Source organism: Prunus dulcis, chromosome 6, assembly GCF_902201215.1.
Source record: "Prunus dulcis chromosome 6, ALMONDv2, whole genome shotgun sequence".
In the NCBI taxonomy this organism is placed as follows: Eukaryota; Viridiplantae; Streptophyta; class Magnoliopsida; order Rosales; family Rosaceae; genus Prunus; species Prunus dulcis.
Genome location: NC_047655.1, coordinates 20547103 through 20558370, shown reverse-complemented (window position 1 = coordinate 20558370; position 11268 = coordinate 20547103). Strand labels below are relative to the sequence as shown.

Sequence of the window (11268 nt, the reverse complement as noted above, 5' to 3'; positions counted from 1 at the left end):
TGTTTCCGATTATTTTTTGCCAATATCAATATCGGCAGTCTGGCCTTTAATTAAAGACGGGATATCCTGCACATCAACGCGCACAGACGTTTTCGATAAATTTTTGGCAATATCAATGTGCACATCGACAATTTGGGCTTTAATTAATAACGGGATATCCTGCACAGAGGATGTTTGTCACTTATAAATATGAGTTTTTATTTACAGACCCAAAAGGAGAAAAAAAATATATATATATAAGCACAATTTAATAGTGAATCATCAAAATGCAGTTACATCAGGTTCTCCAATGAAAAGCATGGCTAAAGAAGTAATATATACAAGAGGGCCAATCATTCATTGGAAACCAAAACTACTTGTTTTCCAACATTTCTGCCACTAAAAAGTCCCACAAGAGCTGCTGGAGCACTCCCAAGGCCTTGACTTATGTCTTCCAGATATACTATCTTTCCTTCTCTGATGTATGGTATGACCATGTCCAAGAAATTGGGATACAGATGGAAATAATCGAAAACGACAAAGCCTTCCATACGGATCCGATTGTAGATTAGAGAGAGAAGATTGCTAAAGCCTTGTGGCTGGTTGAGATTGTAATGTGAGATCAATCCACACACAGAAATTTGACCATGAGGTCTCATGTTAAGAAGCACAGCATCCAGCATTTTTCCTCCAACATTCTCGAAATAAATGTCAATGCCTTCAGGGAAATGCCTGCATGTGACAATATTTTGATTGATGATTTTGTCTATTCAATTTCTGATATGTATTGTAAACTTCTTCCAAATCCAACATAGATCAATATATATACATATATAGTTATATAACTGACCTTTTCAAAGCAGCATCAAGGTCTTGCTCTTCTTTATAATTAAAAGCCTCATCAAACCCTAGCTTGTTCTTTAGTAGATCGACCTGAAAACATAAAGGGAAACTGTATATATATATATATGCACTTCGACCTTTTTTGCTTACAGCAAGACTTGTACAAAATTTGGTCCTCTCTATGCTTTAATGCTTACATTATTATTATTATTATTCTTTTCTAAATGATAATGCTAACTCACCTTCTCTTTACTTCCAACACTTCCAACAACATAACACCCCATCAACTTTGCAAATTGCCCAACAAGCTGGCCAACTGCACCAGCTGCTGCAGAAATGAACACGCGATCTCCTTTCTTAGGCGAACAGACTTCATGAAAGCCGGCAAAGGCAGTCATACCCGGCATACCTAATTTCAAAAACAAAATGATTACAACTAAAGAAAAGAATATATTGATTGTTCAAACTTATGACTCATAGTTTCATGAAATGAGCAACAGCAAACATACCAAGAAGGCCAGTGTACTAGGACAGGGGCACATCAGTGTGGTGGATTTTAAAGAACTGTTCTGGTTCTGTGATGAGACTATACTCTTCCCATCCTGTTGTTCCCCAAACCAAGTCACCTTCCTTAAATTCTGGGTGCCCAGAATCCAAAACTTTAGCCACTCCAAACCCGCTTAGTGGCTGCAGGATCACCAGTCAAATTAATACTGCAAAAAGTTGTCTTTTGGAAGGAAAAAAAAAAAGAAAAAAAAAAGTAATTATTTATTTCCGAATTTTGCATTTAATGAGTTTAGTTCTTGTCAAGTACTTGAGCGAGATAAGTTGATTGAATTTGAACCCTTTAAAATATTGCAATGTTCTATTCTGAGTACTATGATTACATGAACTAGAATCAGGGAATAAAAACTTCATGGATACTCCCTACTTTTCTAGGGAACCGAACAGAAAATCAAGAAAGCCGAAAGAGAGAGAGAGAGAGAGAGAGAGAGAGAGAGAGTGCTCACAGAACCAGGAGTGAAGGAAGTGAAAACATTGGAGCCTTGAATTCTATCCATTCGGATCCTCAAATAAGGGTCACATGACAAGTAGAGGTTCTTGAGCACCACTGCTTTTGAGCCTTGAGGAACCTTGAGCTTTATGGAATTGGTTGTCACGTACATGTCTGACTCTTTGGGATTGCCAGACACATAGTCCTTCAATATCACCTGCTTGTTCCTAACTTCCTCCACGCCACTCGCCATTGCTGAACCAACCAAAGCTGTGTCTCCGTGGAAGCCTCAGTTCCTCTGTTTCTTTGAATAGAATATGCTTATCAAGTTGGCTTTTTCAACAGTTTCTGAATGAATTTGAAGTCTTATACGATGACACGTGTATGAACCGAACCTATGACTTCCATTTCCATTTATCCTAAAAGAAAGCGTCGGCCTGGTTTTCATGATAGAGTCAAAGAAGAAAACTAGAGCTGTCTAGAAAGGTCGATGCTCTGGTAATTATTTAATTTGGGTCGTTTTGATTCTGAAATGACTAAAAGCACTTTTTTTTTTTTATATACCTAAAAACATTTATAACAATATTTGATAGAAAAACATAAAAGTGATTTTGAGCCATTCCAATTGACTTTTCATGAAATACTTGAATTCTAATAGACGTACTTCTAAAAAAAAAAAAAAATTTATGACCATAAATATTTTCTACATAAGCAGTCCTAAACAGGGGCATTGATACCCCTCTTGTTAAAAGAAAAGCGTGTATGCGTCTGCAAAAGTCACTACTTTCTTTGCACAAATAGAGCACTCAAGTTCCACAGAAAGGTTGTCATGCATGAGTGGCGTACGTCTTTCTTTGTTTTTGTATTTGAAATACAGAGAGCCACAGAAGATGTGGTAGATGGGATTTGAAATGTATAGAACAAGATTACAAGGCAGTCTAATCTGCTGCATATAAATGATGCCCTAGGAATTTGTTCATCTCACTTGTTTGTTACAGGAGGAAGGTAGGAAAGAAAGACAATCTTTCATAAACATCAATGTTTCTGTTTTTCTATTGAAATGCTAGAAAACAGCAAATATTTACATCATTGTTGAACACACTGTACAGTGGAATGTGCATCTCAAACAACATAAACATATGTATCCTGAATTTGAATCTCTGTAATGCTCCCGCTTGTTTAGTTTCACTGTACATTTCTTTTTCTCACAACTCACTAGCAATCCAACAAATCTAACTGTGGACAGAAATTTGATTTAGAAGAGTAACATAATAACTTCAGGCATACAATTTGACACAGAGGGCTCAATTTGGAAACGGCATAAAGGCAGAAACAGTATTACAACTCCCACCTTGAAAGTTCTAGAGACGAATTTTGGTTTGTTTGTTTTGCAGAGGTTCTGTCATCATACCATCCTCCAGACATTGGGGCTATAAAAAGTCATAGTGAAGTGGGACAGGACGTTAATTGCACAAACTGATCAATTACTGTCCAGCTCTACAATTTACCAACCAAAAAGATTTTCTTGGAAAACTAGGAACACTAATTACACATTTTACCACCTTACATGGTGAAAAAAAAAAAACATGCAAAAAAAGGGGGATCAAATTGGCATTACCTTCGAGATGCAAAAGCAACTTGAATACACTAAAGTAAACTTATGCTTCATCGGAGTCTTGGGCTCCCTCAATTGTGTTCTCTTCAAACAAAGGCTTTTTTGTGGCTCTATCAACTGTGGAGACTTCTTCCTTACCATCTTCATTAAATTTGTCTGAATTGCTAATGAAGATCCCTGAAAATGTAATACAAGCTTATTAACCTCAGCACTGTTTAGAAAGATTCTCGCTCACATAATAATACCAGTTTGAACAAGTTATTATAACTAATTGTCCTTCACTAACCTATGAACCATATTCCTGATGCAAAAAACAGAACAGACGTCACAACAAGAGTTGTTACCCTCCAATTGTTAACATGGTCCTGCATATGAAAAGGACAAAATCCAAAATAGGAAAAAGGAACAGGGTAAGGATGCTAAACCGACAGGACTCTATATGAAAATTCACCCCAAGGCCAAACAGTGGAGGAACCATAAGTGAACTTTATAACAACTAACATAAAAGAATGGTATTAGACAGTAGACAAAAACCAATTAGATGATGTAGTTATTCTTGTTATCATGTGACAATAAGAGGTAAGTTTGAAGATAGAAACCATGCGATCCTGCAACATAATTAGCTTCCATTCCTTTTCAGTCTAGAAAAGATAATGTTGAAACAAAAGAGTTAGACACAACAAACCCTCCACCCTCATTTGTTAAAACAAATAAGGGGTCCAATTAACTTTATCATCCCCTCTCCATGAAACTTCATTTAATTCATACTATGTGATTTTAAATTGGTACAGATATTCTTCTCTAAGTGAGGAAACAAGCCCCGTTTTCTGAATCTGCTCATCTTTAGCTTCATAAATTCATTTACTATATTTTGATTTAAAAAAAATCATTAACTATATGATATCAATATAATTTTGCTCTTGCATGCACAAGCTGAATCACAAAGTTCACTTTCAGCATCCACACTTCTATTCACGTACCACGATGAAGTTGCAGCACTTTTCTGCCCATTCATTCCAATTTATTGGAATATTCATTTATGTCATATGAGCTATTTTGTTAGAAACCCCAACAGTAACTTCTTTATTATATTGATAACCAATGTCATTCTCTTGCTGCCAGTATAATGTCTGGAAACTGCTTTTCCAAATACCAACAGTATAGTAGAAATTATCATATAACTAAATATTAGCAGTAATCTCCACTTCCTCAAAATATGATACAGAAGAGAACTTTTAAGGCACACCTGGAGGATTCCAGCAAGAGGTGAGGAAGGAACATCACCAAAGATGTGGATTGAAACAGTTGAGACAGCCATAGACAATGGCCTAAGACTTGGTTTCACGCATCGCAGAGACACATAATTAACCGGAGCCTGCCAAGGAAAAGTGATTAACAGGCCAAAGAATATATCAATTAATCAGTCAGATTTCATACTAAGCAGCAAAAGTATCCAAAAAGGTAATATCAAATTGTAATAGTATGTTATATTAATTAGCAAGCACAGCATGCAATGAAACCACCAACTTTCAACCCAAATTGTAGAATTTAAGATTACCTGTGTGGCAAACACAAGTAGCTCCCCCATTGAGAAAAGAACTACAAAAAAATACAAGCTCCTTACACAGAAGGCACTGAAGCAAAAGATTGCACCTAGAATTGTTGCTCCAGAGAGAAGCTGTGGAAGAAGCAAAGGGTTTCAACAGTACATTCTGATAAATCTTATTAAAGAAGGCATTTTGGTGTCGTACCCCCAGGTCACAAGCAGAACTCACCTTAAAAGCGTTATTAATTGTGGCATTCACTGAGTCAAGGATGAGCCCTCCAGCTAACGTCCCCAGAATTCCACAAACAATTGTAATACCACCAAACAACAAATCTGGATTACTCTGTCAAAAGTTCCAATGAATGAGAATACTGTCAGAGTAGTTAAGAATATTTTTTTTAATTCAGGCATTTTTAGAATATTATTTTCTTTATGTTAGACTATGGTTATTATAATCTGTATCATAATATAACTAGTAAAAGCATTGCTAAGGTGAAGGGCTGATCACACAAGCCTAACCTATTCAGCTATTTCTAATCTTCCTTTCTCTTCTACTTATTCTTCCCTCTATTCACTCTCTAATCCTGCAATACACAACTTAACTATCAATGGGCCTAAGCAAAAGATCACCAAAATAACAATATGCTTGATACAGAAGGTCAAAATTTCAGTTTCCTTTTAACAAATTACGATGACTTGCATTGAAGAAAAGGTAAATGTGTGACCAAACAAAAGGGAAACATTACAAATAAATAATATATAAAAAAATAAAAAAGAATAAGCAAAGAGCCATACCATACGATAAATGCTATAACCAGCCTTTGGCCCCCAGTATGAGTAGGCTCCAATGACAAAGTTGTATGACACATAACCTGCCAGTCAATTATATTGTGAATGAAAAAATTATTTAAAAAACCTGTATATATAATAAATAGTAACCATAGTAAGCATTCCATGAGAAATTTCTCCAATTAAATTAGTAAGGCAATAAGATTGCAAAAAATAACACAGATAGATATGTGAAAACATGATCAAGATCAATAAGACATAAGGCTCATTGAATTGATATTTCATTTATTTACATTCAGATAAAGATCTGAAAACCTTGAACAGACAAATAGAGATTAAGGAAATACCTAAAATATTAACAACATAAACTTTATCATGCAAAAGTTCTTTCATATCTTCTGAGAATCTTGAGAGTTGGTTCAAAGATTTGGATGCAGGGCTTGACCTGAAACACACAGAAGGAAGAACAATCTAACAATATTAGAAAAATCATTTCAGGATGTTAGATGTGTACTACACCTGCCTCCCAACCCCACCTCAATATTGATTCTGTCAAGCTGAAATTTTGAAAAGTTCAAATTTTTTATTTTGGGCTGATTAGGAGGCTAATGCTAACAAAATACACAACAGCAGACTACAAACAAACCAAGCAAGGTCCAGCGACATCAGCCAAAAGGAAAAAGAGAACAATGCTATTGTCGCATCTTCCTAATGTGCCCATATCTGAAATTGCAAGGGCATTTAAAATGCAAGTACAACTGGTAATGTTCAGCAAGTTTTCCCAGTTGACATAGAACAGATTGTTAACACTTCTGTGGTGGGCTAATAATAGAAAAACATATGATAGTTAATGATGGTGTAAGATCAAGTGACTTACACCCAAGTTGTAAGTCCCTTCTTGGCCATTAAACTATTATTACATACACAACTTGTGTGCGTGTTTCTCTGTTTAAAACCATTGGGAATTTAATATTTCTCATAGTTAGGAAGAACAGTGCAGATAAACAGGTAACCGGGGAAAAAGCTCATGAAAAAGATGGATGCAATCACAACTTACCTAGAAGCTTTATCAGAGGAAACTATCACGCAACTATTTATGTTTGAGTCATCTGAACCTGCGGTTAGAAGCTTATCAGAATTTCACAAAATAAACTCTTTAAAAAACATACAGAGTTGGAGAACAATAAGATTTTGAAAATTTTCAAAGAATCAGCAAGCACTGGATGAAAATCTAAAATTCACAGTATGTCATTACACATAAGTATAAACAGAATTATGCAACCTTGGATTGGGAACATTAGAAAAGAGGTTGTACTCTGTAAAGCTGGCACAAGGTTTTACTGTTAAGTTGAGTTTCTGTATAACAGTACCACAACAGAAATGCCCCAGTACTACCATTGATAGTCATTACATTAACCATCTTAGATCCATCCAAAGTTCCTGTCTTATACAGTTGCATTTTAGGAAAAGCTACAATGTATCCGATTATACAAATCCAACATTAATATTGAAGCTGATTCTGTTGCTCACAAATAGATAGCATAGATATTGCGCAGTTTCCTACAAAGGGATTTGCATCCTACACGGCCATATAGGTAAACTTTATAAATCACCCTAAACTCCTAGTAAATGACAACACAGTAGCTGTTCTTGACCCACTATGAAGGCCACTCTTGACCTAAAAGATAAACAGTATAATATTTTCTTTTTCAAAAATGTAAATCGACTTTGCAGAACAATAATAGAACATGAAATACCTTCAATTAAAGGACTAGTTGTTTCATTAGGTTCCAAAAACTTTCTTGATTCAGCAGGAGCAAAACCTAAAGTTACCAGTTGCGTTAAAGGTTTAAAAAATGAGAACATAAGCTTCTTTATCTCAGATGATGCATCACAGATTGACAACAAAACAGACAAAAAACTGCACCTTTCAACTGCAATGGATTCATCGCAAAAGCCAAGACAGCAAATGGAAGCATACAAAATGCCTCTCCCCAGAATGCATATCGCCAACTGAAATTGTCTCCCACCTAAACATTGAGCCAAAGCAAAATATCATTACGCTGAGATATCTCCCATGATATAAAATCACCACAACATACTAGGATGCTACCAATAGAGAAATAAAATTACCATAACTGATAAAAAAATTATAGTACACCAAAATAAGCTCACTGTATTAGCTTCTAAATTATGGTCGCACTAAAATTTGTAAAAGCACCAACAACACTAATAAATACACAGGTAAAAGACCATTTCTGAAATAATACTTACTAAATTAAAAATAAAATTAGGTTTATATATGAACAGAAATTCAGAAACTACAACATGCAGGATAACATCCACAAAATATATTTGGTTTGTATGGTAGACTGAACGCTTTTCCATGCCCATAGCCAAGAACACATTTTGCAATTTCACAAATTGCAGTGAAAATCAGTTGCCTTTACATGGCACTCAGAAGTGTGAACTAGCCATTATCTTAGTACAGGGAAAGAAACCTTAAGTTAAAACACAGGGATACATGGAAATTTCAGGAGTGAAGGGAACCTTCAAGAGCAGAAATTATTGCATGGCATTTCTTGCAAGGAACAACATAAGTTATTCGAATTTTTTCATTGGTTTTGTACATTGGGAGGAAAGTAAAGGAGAGGCCAGCAGTCCTCTAGATGTGTGAACAGCCATCCGTATAATTACAAACCATATTAAACTGATTTCATCATCGATGTCATGGATAACCAACGTTATTATGTGAGGTGATTGGACCAAGTGCTTTTGATCAAAGAATGCTCGCCCTTGAGCAACATTCATAACAGTCCACTCTTTCAAAAAGGTTATAAAGGCAAATGAAATTGCTTCTATGAAGGTAAACTGACAAACTGACATCGGTTTTCAAAAAATATGTTTGCAAATTGCACCTGTATCTAAAAACTGATGAAAACTCAACCAACAGACTTTATATATTTGATGGAAAAAAAAAATAGCTTTCGAAATGTAAAAACTTACAAATCCGCCATAAACATAGCCCACAGCAATTCCAGTTGGTATACACATGTAAAACATTGCAAGCCATGCTGTTTTCTGGACCCACAATAAACAAATATTCAGCATAATTATGAAAATAATCGAGAAGATATATTAAGTTTTGCCTTCCTGGGAAACATTAAATTTTCTGAGCATTAAAAATAATGGAGAGGATAAACAGGAGGGAAGCCAAACCTGAGGTGCAGGAGCATGGTCATCAATGAACGGCGCTGCAAGACTTATGAAAGATGCCTCACCAACTCCGACCAGCCTAGAATGGTAAAGCCCAATTATTAACTCACAATCTAGTACAGAAGATGATAATGATGAAGACAATGGAATGAAGACAAAATTCTAAAAGTGGAGAATACCAGAAAGATTGTTACACTCACATACGACATATTGCAATGGTCCAAAAATCAATTGAACTACCACACCCAGCTGTGGCAAATGTCCAAACAGATAATCCAACTCCAATCAGCCTAAAAGGATTGTGGCTGCAAAGGCAACAATGCATATGAACTTATAAATCAAATCGGGCAGAGATGATCACAATTGAAGTGATGAACAAGTTGGTAAATCATGCTTTACTGCAAGTGTTCACCTCTTTGCCAAGGACGCAAAGATGGGTGACGCCATAAGAAGACCAACCATAAATGCAGATGAAAGAACACCATCTTGAAAATTGCTCAATTTAAAATCTCCCCTGTAAGAAAATACTATCGTAAGCCAAACACAGCCGATAAATGTGAGGAATTGTGACTGTCTGTCAATTACAGCCAATAAATGTGAAAGCATATGCTATTAGATAACTACCAGCATGAACCCTAAAAATTTCATGGGTCTTAAACACCGATCATAAATGAATTTAGCTTCTTGATAAATAAATACTATACAATTGCATATCACACACCATAGGCACCAGATACACGGTAGCATGCGATCAATATTAAACCAATTAAGGCCCCAAAAATCATAAAACAATCATTAAAATTCTTACTGAATTCCGCTACCCGCGCTGCAAATTCCGCTATCATCACAAATCCCAATACTACCGTTGACACCATTGCTCGCTATTGCTCCTCGATCGACATAATTTATCATGTTAATTGTACAGAGCATTACGAGCAACCTGTAAAGAAAATATTCAATCACGTTCCACGAGCAACATGTTGTTACATTTAAACTCAGCATGAAATTTCAAAATTTTACCAGCTGAATTGCATTTTTTAGGCCGAAGTGCCTACCCAGATCAACAAAATGAAGAAAACCCAAGAAATTTCAATTGAAATGGCCTTTTGAAGGAAATTGAGTTGGAAAGTTTTTACCTTTTTGGGGAGAACCATGATGGGTTTGGAGCTGAGACTGAGATTGGGCTCGTCGTCATCTGTGGGTTGAAAGGGTTGGACGATTGGGTTGGCTTTGCAGGTGGTTGGTTGTGGTGTTGTTGTTGTTGTTCTGATTGCGCCATGCTGACATGAAAGATCTCATCAGAGAGGAGAAGGACAGAGAGAGAGCTTAATTATTCTTGATTGTTACGCAAGCAAAAGACCAGACCCTCTGCCCGTCTGGCCCCTCTCTCTGTCTCTCCTCTCCTCAAGGAGGATTTTCTTTTTTCCTGTGCGTTTTACCCTTTTGCTTTTACCATTTATTTTATTTAACGTTGTGAATGAAACACATTTTCATCCATTATTGAATAAAGAAAAGTAATAAAATTCTTATTTACCAGTCAAAAGACATGTAATCAGGCAAAAACATAAAACAAAAAGAATATCAAAAGGATCTTGTAAGTTACTTCCCGAGTGATCTACATTACTAATGGCATAACAATTTCCATTTTCCGTTGTTTTATATAAATGGAACAAAATACTGAAAAAAAAAAAATGGACAAATGGATATGACAGTTCATCTATACAAAAGTGAGAGTGTGTATTAATTTAAATTCATGTATCATACCGTAAACAAAAAATTTATTAGATTTATTTGGATAGTTCTTGACATGCTAATGTGAGATATTAATTTTTATTCAAATTATAACACGAGTAGAGTTTAAAGTTCAAATATTAATAGCATATAATGCTGATGAATTTGATGCACCACATCATCATCTCACGAGATGCGTTAGATGCACACAACAATTTCTCTACATATACCACTTTCTTCGTTTTTCTTTTTTGTATTTCTAAGATATATATTTAAGGTAATTTTCACTTTACTACTTTAAGTTCACTGAAATTTTTTCGTCTCAATCGCATACACAAAATTAATTTTCCTATAATTTTCATACCTACCATCGATCTTTCCATTAGCAAGTACTAGTTCCACTGACTCGAAAAGAAACTGCTTACAATTTCCCAAAAATAAACAACACTTGAAAGTTTTCAACAAAAAAAAAAAATTTTTAAAGGAAATCTAGACTCGCCCAAACAGCTGTCGACAGATGCAGTAGTACCAGTTCCCATTAACTAATTTAGTAAA

The 11268-nt window shown here is 35.4% G+C and overlaps 1 pseudogene across 1 annotated transcript; it reads right to left on the bottom strand.

Annotated features, from left to right (window-relative positions):
• Positions 1 to 226: 226 nt before the first annotated feature.
• LOC117630119 lies at positions 227 to 10422 on the bottom strand (annotated as a pseudogene). Its single transcript, XR_004586197.1, has 19 exons — positions 10119 to 10422; positions 9791 to 9922; positions 9395 to 9496; positions 9183 to 9287; positions 8986 to 9061; positions 8773 to 8847; positions 7694 to 7796; positions 7524 to 7589; positions 6824 to 6881; positions 6114 to 6211; positions 5773 to 5849; positions 5207 to 5320; positions 4990 to 5109; positions 4678 to 4806; positions 3435 to 3608; positions 1332 to 1509; positions 1065 to 1231; positions 830 to 912; positions 227 to 711 (listed from the first exon to the last, which is right to left on the bottom strand). The product of XR_004586197.1 is annotated as a probable sphingolipid transporter spinster homolog 2 (transcript).
• Between the last annotated feature and the right edge of the window lie 846 nt (positions 10423 to 11268).